The sequence below is a fragment of the Manis javanica genome, chromosome 4, assembly GCF_040802235.1.
Source record: "Manis javanica isolate MJ-LG chromosome 4, MJ_LKY, whole genome shotgun sequence".
Taxonomy (NCBI): Eukaryota; Metazoa; Chordata; class Mammalia; order Pholidota; family Manidae; genus Manis; species Manis javanica.
In genome coordinates, this window is record NC_133159.1 from 62196910 (window position 1) to 62206407 (window position 9498).

The window sequence follows — 9498 nt, forward strand, 5'->3', positions numbered from 1 at the left end:
GCTACAAAGCAAAATACTTCATATTACTTCCTGTAAGGATTCAGTGCCTTCGACTAGGGAATCAAACATGCAAACAAAAACATCTGGAGAGACACAGCATGATACAATATCTTAGGGTTTCCTTTTGTGTAGGCTTGGGCTGCAACATCTTGGAAATTTTAGGAGCTAATATAAGTTTTATTAATATCAGATAAATAGACCTTTTTTTAATTACAAAATATTTCAAATATATAGAGAAATACAAATAATATAATAAACACATTTACCTGCCACCCAGCTTGAACAAATCTCAACATTTAAAAAACCTAAAACATTATACATATAACTGAAGCCTCCTGTACCCATCGCCAAGCCCATTTCCATTCCACTTTTTTAAGAGGTGACTATTACCATACACTTAGGGCTTATCATTCCCAGGCATGATGCTATACTACTATATGTAAATTCATTAGTAAGCAATATGTGCCTCTTTTTTGCATGTTTTCTAACTTTATTTAGATTTGATCATACTGTATTTAATTCTGCAACTTGCTTTTTCCTCTCAGCATTAAGTTTTTGAGATTTACCAACTTGAAACATTTGGTTTTATGAAGTCCATTCATTTCAACAAGAGAGAAAAAGCATTAAAAACTGAAAACACTGCTAACATATGCAATTTTTTGTAAATTACTAGAGTAATTTACAGTTAACCTTTCTGTCTTACCACTATTAATATTAAAATGAAAAGAAATCTCAAAGTTAAAATAAACTGAGAAAAGGTAATGAACAGTTGAATATAAAATTAGATAACTTTGGAAATCTGCACCTATAGAGAAATGTAATGAAAGAATTTTGATTGTATCTCCATAATTTTTATCATGATTTCTCAAAATTAACCACATCAAGTATTGTTAGACTTTACCACCACCTAGAACATCTTTCCTATTAATCAGCAGCTGAAACATCAGAAAGAGTTGCAGAAACTAGGACTTGTGATGAAAGAATTCAGGCTTTTACTATAGTGTACTTAAAACTCACTGCTGGACTGCTCAGACTATAGCCCATGTTAACTACGGAAAATCATTCCATGTATGGGATTGGGAAAAAAAGCATTCTGATGGTGTTACTTGTGGGTAAAATTGTAACATTTCCAGAATATCTCACCTGGCTTTAGTATATCTGCATATCAATAGGCATTCAGAGGTGGAAAGAAGTATGGTTTTAGTGCATTTGCATCTTTCCTCAGGGGTGGAGAAGTTTATCTCCATATCAATGGGTGATTACCTGGGCAACAGAGGGCTTATCTGTACCTGAGAGGTGAAGGGGAGGACCGGTGTTGCCGCTGCTTGAGCAAAGACAGACTGAGACTGCAGTTTGTTTGCAATGAACGGGTTTTAAACTTTATTTCTCCCTTGGACTGATTTTGGTTTTTAGAGTTATTTTGCCCGGGATTTCCTTTCCCCGGACTGACAATTGGCGTAGTATTAGCAGGATTCCTGTGAACCTGAAATCTGTCATAATGGGTGCGACCTCTGGGAGGGCCGCCCCTAGAAATGATGGGGAAAAGTGGCACTCGTGCCGAAGGACATGTGTCTACACTCGTGTCGTCGTGGAGGTGCCACCACTGATGCTGGCTATGTCAACCCCAGCCCATGGCCCGAGCCTAAGGCTACTGCTTCTGCCACTGCTGCTGCTCTTGCTGCTGGCTGGAGCCTGGACATAACCATGGTAAGGAGCAGAGGTCCGGGTCACCTTGATAGAGAAGCAACTGGCTGCTGTGTACCACGCCTTGCTGGCTACAGAGCCCATTGCCAGAACAGCTCTGACCAAGGTAATAACCTCCTATCCCATCACGGGGTGGGTGCGAGACGACCCAAAGGCCACGGAGTGGCGTGGCACAGACACCTCAGAAGACAATGTGGGCCCATCACCGGGGTTTGCCTTTTACCTTTGAAGAAGTCAGCCGAGCCCGGAAGGAGTGCCCTGCACATTGTGCAGATCAGCAAACCACCAAGAGTGGCCTAAAGCATCTCTCTGCAGCCTATGGTCGGTCACTGGTTACTGAGAGCGATTGAGGTACCCACTTTTTTGGACATGTGTTGAAGGATGGGTGCAGCAATTAGGAGTAAAATGGACGTGGCCCTGGACATTTCAACACATGGACCAACGATGACTGGCTCTCTTGGCACCTTGGGGAAAAGGCCTGCAACCTGGCCTTCTGTGTATTCCTGTGACAACAGCAAATTGGCCCCTACGGTCTTTGTGTCCTGGATGCGCCCCCTGACTGCAGCTGCCGCGTGATGGCTGGAATGGATGAGCTTTGGACTTAATCTGCATGGGATTTTGAACCTAGCTGAATCCTCTGGCTTGAGAATTATGATTGTGTTGCTGTTGTCAAGAAAATAATGTTTAAAGAGAGGCTTGACTTTGTTCTAATGTTTGGTAAAAGTTTTGTGAGCAATCTAGCATGATTGTTAAGAATGAGTACACAAGTGTAGAAATGTATTTTGTGCTTAGTGAGAGATTGTGCTGTAAAGTAATTTGCTTAATCTGCATAGGCTGAATCCTCTGGCTTGAGGATTATCAAGATTTTATTGCTGTTGCTATTACATGTTACTAGATTTGTCGGAAAAGGGGAATCGAGGAAATTGTAAGGTGAGATTTCTGTAGGGGTGGATTGTGGGTAAAATTGTAACATTTCCAGAATATCTCTCCTGGCTTTAGTATATCTGCACATCAATAGGCATTCAGAGGTGGAAAGAAGTATGGCTTTAGTACATTTGCATCTTTCCTCAGGGGTGAAGTTTATCTCCATATCAATGGGTGATTACCTGGGCAACGGAGGACTTATCTGTACCTGAGAGGTGAGGAGGAGGGCCAGTGTGGTTGCTGCTAGAGCAGGAGATGGGCCAGTCGGCAGTTTTTTAAGACCCTTTTACCCCAAAGAGCGTTTTGCGGTCAATTTCTTTGGTCACACTGAATCCATAGTGAACTTGCCCGGGCTGAAACCCATTAGCAAGACATACTGATAGGCGGAAAGACAGAATGAAGCCAGTAAAGCCTACTCAAAGGGACTCATAGAGTTAACCAGATAAAACCAGAGCCAGAAAAGACTCACAGAGTTAATGAATTAATTAGTTTTAATTAATTAGTGAAGTTTCAAAGGCCAGGAGTGACTTGGAATGCCCAAAGACCGCATGAGGAAGAGCAGGGAAATAGGGCTAGGGTCATGCCATTGTAAAATCTATTTAGCCTGCTAAAAGGCTCAGTTTATTCTTTAACAATCTATATGCTGTTGTGGGTAAAACTGCAGTATTTCCAGAATCTCTCACTCTTAATCAAGTAACTTTGTAACCAGGATAGGCCATAGACCTCTGACGTGTAAATAAACCTATGTGGACAGCGAGTGCTGAGATTTGAACCAACAGTCACCTAAATAACCCTACTCTTAGGACAAAACTTCAAAGGAATTATGAATCACCTATATGCATCATGCCTTATGATGACCCTTATCCAAAAAGCCCTCCAAAACCCCAAACCCTAAACCCTTAAGCTCGCCTCCTCTCTGAGGTTGCCCACACTTTCCTTTCTTCAAGTGTGTCAATCTCTATGTTCTACTCCATATAGTAGGGAGGAACTATGAGAGATCTGATTTGGGCTTGCAAGTTCCCATTGCCTGGGTCACCCGGACAGGACTGCAGCTGTACGGTCATACTCCTTAGTAGCCTGCTTAAAAATCTCCTTTCTTTGCCTTTGGGAAGCTGTCAGAACATAATTACTCCATCCAGTGCCCTCCATCCAGGCTCCCCCAAATCCTGGGATAATAGGGACTTAAGTTTCCATGCCATTCAGATTCAAGCAGACACTGCACAACAGGTGACCCTGGCTTTAGGAGTTGGCAAGTAATTTGCCCTATGCTGAGCGGGAGTTCAATGAACTCCCTTCCCTGCCTTTGTCTACAGTGTCTCTGACCCACTTCTCCCTTGGTGTATTCAAATAAAACATTCATTCTGCTTTGCTACTGTGTTTCTGCCATTCAATTCTTTGTTGCAGAGGCAACAAGAACAGGAAAATAAACTAAACTCAACCCACAACATTATTAATGGAAAGTTCTTGATATAATTAATCAAAAGTATCATTTTAAAACCCTTTATTTAAAATGATTTAATACAATCCTTAGCACAGAGGGAAAGTAAATTTTCCATTGCTAAAAGGTTGTTTAGCAATGATATATCCTCAGAGGCCATACTCCAATAAATGGGGACAGAAACAGGCAGAAGGTGTAAACCTAACCTCACTGCGGAGAGCAGCTAAGTAGTCCCAGAGGGCGGGAGATAAGACCTGTGCAGAGACTGGGGATCAGAAAAGGCAGCTCACTCCATGCCCATCCTACATCACTGCTATATTTCTATTTGGGTCTGCACTCAAGCAGTGTATTTCTTGGACAAGAAAGTGAAAGTACAATTGAGACAGGGACCTTGGGTGTAGTCAAGTAGGGTGAAGGCCTCTGGAAAAAGCAAGGCAGGATATTTACAGTCAAAGCAATATAATAATGTAAAGAAGTTCCTATAGAAACTCTGTTAAGCATTATGAAAAGTCAAGGTCACACTAATTCTCTAGGGTAAAGATACCAGACTAGGAATATAGACATTTTCAGTGAGATCAGTTAAAGGTCAAAAGGCCAGGAGCAACTTGGTCTGGAATGTTTGAGTGTTCCGCAAGGGTATCTCAGCATAACCCATGACTTCATTGTAAAGAGCCCTAGTAAACAGACAACCCAGCGCACCTTGAGGGCAGGGCAGGTAGTACAAGTCCACACCCCTAAGCCTTGTTTCAAGTTCCCCAAAATCCTCAATTGCCTATAAATTCCCTAGACAAATGCACCACCCTGGGCTCTCTTGTCCTCTCCTGGCATGTACCAGGAGCTCTTTCCTCTCACTTTATTTCTAAACAAAAGCTTCTACCCTGGCTCTCCTACCTTGGGTGTTCACTAAGTTCATTCTTTGACTCCGCATACAAGAACACCAGTGTCACGATGACAATAAAACGGAAAGAAAAGGTTGCCCAGATGGAAGTTTCCCATTGTCAAAATAACATAGATTCCGCCCCCCTCCCCTTTTTGTCTTACTATGGTGTTATGGAAAGTATGGGCTTTGGAATATGACAGCTGTCCGTAAGAATTCAGTTCTGTCATTTACTAGTCACATGGCCTTGGGCAAGGCAGTAAACTTTTCTGAGCCTCTTCATCTGAAAATGGTTACTATGGTGGAGACATGGCAAGCATCAAGCACAACACCTGGGAAATGTTTCCTCATCTACGGTAGATATCATTTCTTTCCCATCTATTTTCTCCTTTCCAATTTCTTATTCATTAAAACATTCTCAATTTTATAATTCTATAACCATTTTTTATTTTTCTATAACAATATGTACAGGACTCTAGTTGTAAAACCAAGTCATTAACCTCAAAGAATTCATAATAGAGAATGATTTAAACTCAACCTGCAACATTATTAATGGAACTATTAATACCATTGTTATTCATTCAACATGTATTTTTTTGAACATTAACTATAATGTAAGCCAGACATTGTGTTAGACCCAGAGAACACAAAGGGCAAAGAGAAAATGCCCATCTGTGCTCTCGTTCTTTCACATATACATACACATGTAAGATCCAGAGCCCTTTTCTCATTTTCATATTTACCTGCTTCCTACCTATTTCTTTCTTTTAAGCACTCACATTTGTCTTTCACCAATAGACCTCTTTATTATCCTCAAAAAACTGTAGCAATAATAAAAGCAATATTACCCTGAAAAAAGATATGCCAAAATTATCTAGCACATACACTTTCCCCCTACATTTTGACATTTGCTAAGTTGGGAGAAAAGAACAGAGGAAGAAGGAAAATATCCTTAACACTAGATTTAGAAGACCCCTTACCCCATGCGTTGTCTAGTACTACCACCTTATCTTACCTTTTCTACCACCTGAGCTAGAAAAGAGACAGGGTGTGGGATGACAGAATTTCCAGAATTCTCCCGTCTAGCCTTAGTTCATTTACACAGCAGTAGGTGTTTGCGACTGAAGAGCCTCCCGTCCATCTGGGGCAAGAGGTGGAAAGGAAACAGCCATTCTCTCTTCCCTTCTGTTCCTGGTACATAATTGATGTGGCATCTGTCAGTCACCAAGGACCCGCCTATGGAGTTCCTGCTAGAAGGGGAAGGCAGGAAGCAGAGAGTGAGCTGAGGCGGCGGAGCAAGAGCAGTGGCCGGAGGAGACTGATGGGGCCCTGCCTAGCTAGTGAATTTCAGCAAGCTGTGAGCAATAAAAACGGTTTCTCGCAACCTACCCTTTCCCTTGAGTTCCTTTGGTTTCACCAGTTTCAAAGGGGGATTTGCCCCGGGTTAGGAACACCCTTCCCCCCTGGGCTACACAGGGAATGAACTTAATAGCTCTATCTTCTACTTTGCTACTGCATGTCTCATTTCCCACTGAGCCTTTGTCACTATGATGGATCAGGTTCTCATCTGTGCAAATTGTCTCAACTTCCCAGAAACATAAGATCATCATCTGCTTCATAATACAGGTGATATGTAGGAATAAAAAGAACAAAATAACACAACATACTGTAATTATAACTCTTAAACCCCTACAATACTCGATTTCTTCTAAAAAGCAAGTCTTTTATGTCGATTGACATAATTATCTTCATAATAGGTGGAGAATTAACAATTATTAAAACCGCCATCTAATTGTATGCGGAAGTGGAAATAAAATCACCATCCATTTTATGGATGAGAAGATATTCCAAGAGGTTGAGACTCACTAAGGTTACATAACAGCAGAGCTAGAACCCATCCTATACCATGGGTACTAAATGTAGTCACGTGACTTCCCCCCCTCCCATACTATACAATTCTTTTCTAGAGAACCGTTAATTCCTAGAAATATACTTTATAATGATGATAATGAGACAGACTGGCCTAGAAATATGATACTCAACTAACCTGCAGGTAGGATTACCTATTTTATGATTAAGGGATCTGCTTAGAGTTTCAAATTATTCAAATGACCATAAGTTAGGGTATCTACTAAAGACACACAGGTTGTAATTCTATCAGAAAAACTAATAATTTCCTTATTTGTAAAATGGGGCCAATACTCCTAGCATAGGATCCTGGTGAAGATTAATGGCAATAGTAAATGGTGAGTGTTTCACAGTACACCTAGCATGCTGTAAGCTCTACTATTTACACTAAACCATTTGTAGCCAGTAGGTCTGTCACATTGCTAGTAAAGGCAAATTCTGGTGCACTAAGACCCCCACGCCTTAAGATCCAATCACCACTGCCCAGATGGTCGCCTACCCCTTAAGATCCAATCACCAATGACCAGATGGTCACCCACCCCTTAAGATCCAATCACCAACACAGAATGCACCCCAACCCCTACTCCTTAAAAATGCACTTCCTCACCCACGAGCTGCTGCTCCCTCTCTCTGGGGGCAGCCATTTTCTCTTTCAGATAATAAAATCTCTTGCGTGGGCCAGTGTCTCCTGAGTTGCCCTGGGGTAAGGAGGGTCGGCAAGATACCCTTTCAGCTAGTGTTTTATAACTAAATTGTACTTTAAATAGGTTTTTCTATTTATCAAAATTTTTAAAAATTATATTTAGTGTACTTTGGTTTAATTTTGGGTTTTATTTTTTAAGCTCTAAAAAGTTGCCAGCCATACTTTGCAAATCTAGGAAATATAGAATTAAAAATTCTTCCTCAGTGATCTTTCCATACTCTGCTTGAATCCATTTGGTTTTGTTAAAAAACAACTTAACTGAGTAAATCTGAAAGATCTAAATGACCTTACCAATAGATTCATGAATTGGGCAGCATCCCATCTAGCAAGTAGAGGGGAGCTCCCAGAAGTTGTACAGAATGGAAGGTGTTCATATGAAGGCGGGGAAGATAAGACGTTATTAGCTAAAGAAAAGAAGGGACTGGTTCAGGCAGTCACCTTTCCTTAGGGGTAAGAGCAAGGGAGGTCTTATCATGCAGATGACCTCATCCTTCTTCTGGGGGTGAAGAAGGCCCATGTAACACATTACCTGACTGGTGCTGACCAGGAAATAAATGACTGACTTGTTAATGCTACATTTCTGGGGAAGGCTGAAACTGCAATTAGGTTAAGTATTAAGTCCTAGTTTGGTGACTTGGTCTAGCATAAGTGACTTCATTTTAGCTCTGTGGTTCTTTTAGACAGTTCAAATGAAAATTAAAGGGATAAGAAAAGTGTTAGAAATGTATTTCAAGAGAGAATGAACAGATCAATTCACAAAGCCAAAGCAAAGGCACGTTATGAGAGAAGGGAAGAAGTAAAATTAAATAGGAATTTCTGGCAAGAAATACACGAGTAAGTTAGAAAAAGAATTGCTATTACAAAATGTGCTGCTGATGATCAAGAATGACTCACCTAAGCATATTATTTACTATTCTTAAAATTCTCTGTGGCTGTGTGATCTTGTCAGGACACTTCACTGGTCTGGATCTCAGAGCCCACTTCTGATAAAGGGGTGGTGATAGAGTTAAACATATACCTCTATACTCCCCCCCACCTCCCCAGGCTCTCTGAGGGAAGAATGGGTGGAACTGGGCAGACTGCCCTCCAGTGTTGGGGAGCAGAACTCTGTGGGATTTACTGCTACTCACAAAGCACGGGGCGTCGGTGGCTTCAGTGGGAATCAGCCATTTCCACTAGGCTGAGGCCCAGGAGTCCAAATTTTGGCCTGTCAGTGGTTCAATTATTAACACATTTCCTGGTGACTGAGAAAACTCTCCGGGAACTATGTATACATCCAATAATGTTTAATCTGGTAATTATTTTCCTTCGAAGATTATTTTAGGTATGGACCACCAGGGGAAAAAAGCTACACACACACACACACACTTCTCTCCAAAAGCCAGCCAGCAACTCTGACGGCGAAGTAGAGGTGAGGCCAAGCGGAGAGAAAGCTCCGGACGCCTCGGCGGCGGGTTCCAACAGGACCGCCGGTCCCCCGCCCGGCCGCCGCGGGCGGGGAGGCGCAGCGGGAGCTCCGCGGCCGGAATCCCGAGCCGCCGGGCCGAGGGGCAGTGCCCCGGGCGCCCGACCGCGTGGCGCCGAAACAATGCCCTTCCTAGAAGCCAGGGCAGCCCGCTCGGCACCAACAGGCAAACCAACCCGGAGGTTTACGCCTGGGACTTGTGGTGTCTCGAGCGGAATGTCTGCGGCCACCAGCTCCTCATTCGCAGGTCCTCGCAGCGGGCCGGACGCAGGACAGCAGCGCAAAACAAAACCCGTCCAGCCCGGTTCCTTCGGGACGAGCTGCGGGGAGGTCCCTGCCCGAACAACTGCGGGGGGCTTTTTCATACCACTTACCCGCGTCTAGAGTGGGGAACCAAAATCTGCGAGGACTCCCTCAGAGTCTACAGAAAAGGGCCACGCCTCCCCCCCCACCCCCAGGCGCCTCACGAGAAAGTTCCG

At 42.9% G+C, this 9498-nt stretch overlaps 1 protein-coding gene across 2 annotated transcripts in view; it reads right to left on the minus strand.

Annotated features, from left to right (window-relative positions):
- The window catches only part of CRYZ (crystallin zeta), a 28570-nt gene extending 19081 nt beyond the window's left edge, over positions 1-9489 (minus strand). Inside the window, exons 1-2 of one of the 2 annotated variants that reach the window (XM_073234132.1) lie at positions 9394-9489; positions 5959-6193 (exon numbers count right to left, since the gene is read on the minus strand). The gene's annotated coding sequence lies outside the window, so the exon portion shown is untranslated. The remainder of the gene's footprint in view (positions 1-5958; positions 6194-9393) is intronic. The other variant, XM_017663778.3, reaches the window with a different exon arrangement.
- Positions 9490-9498: the final 9 nt, after the last annotated feature.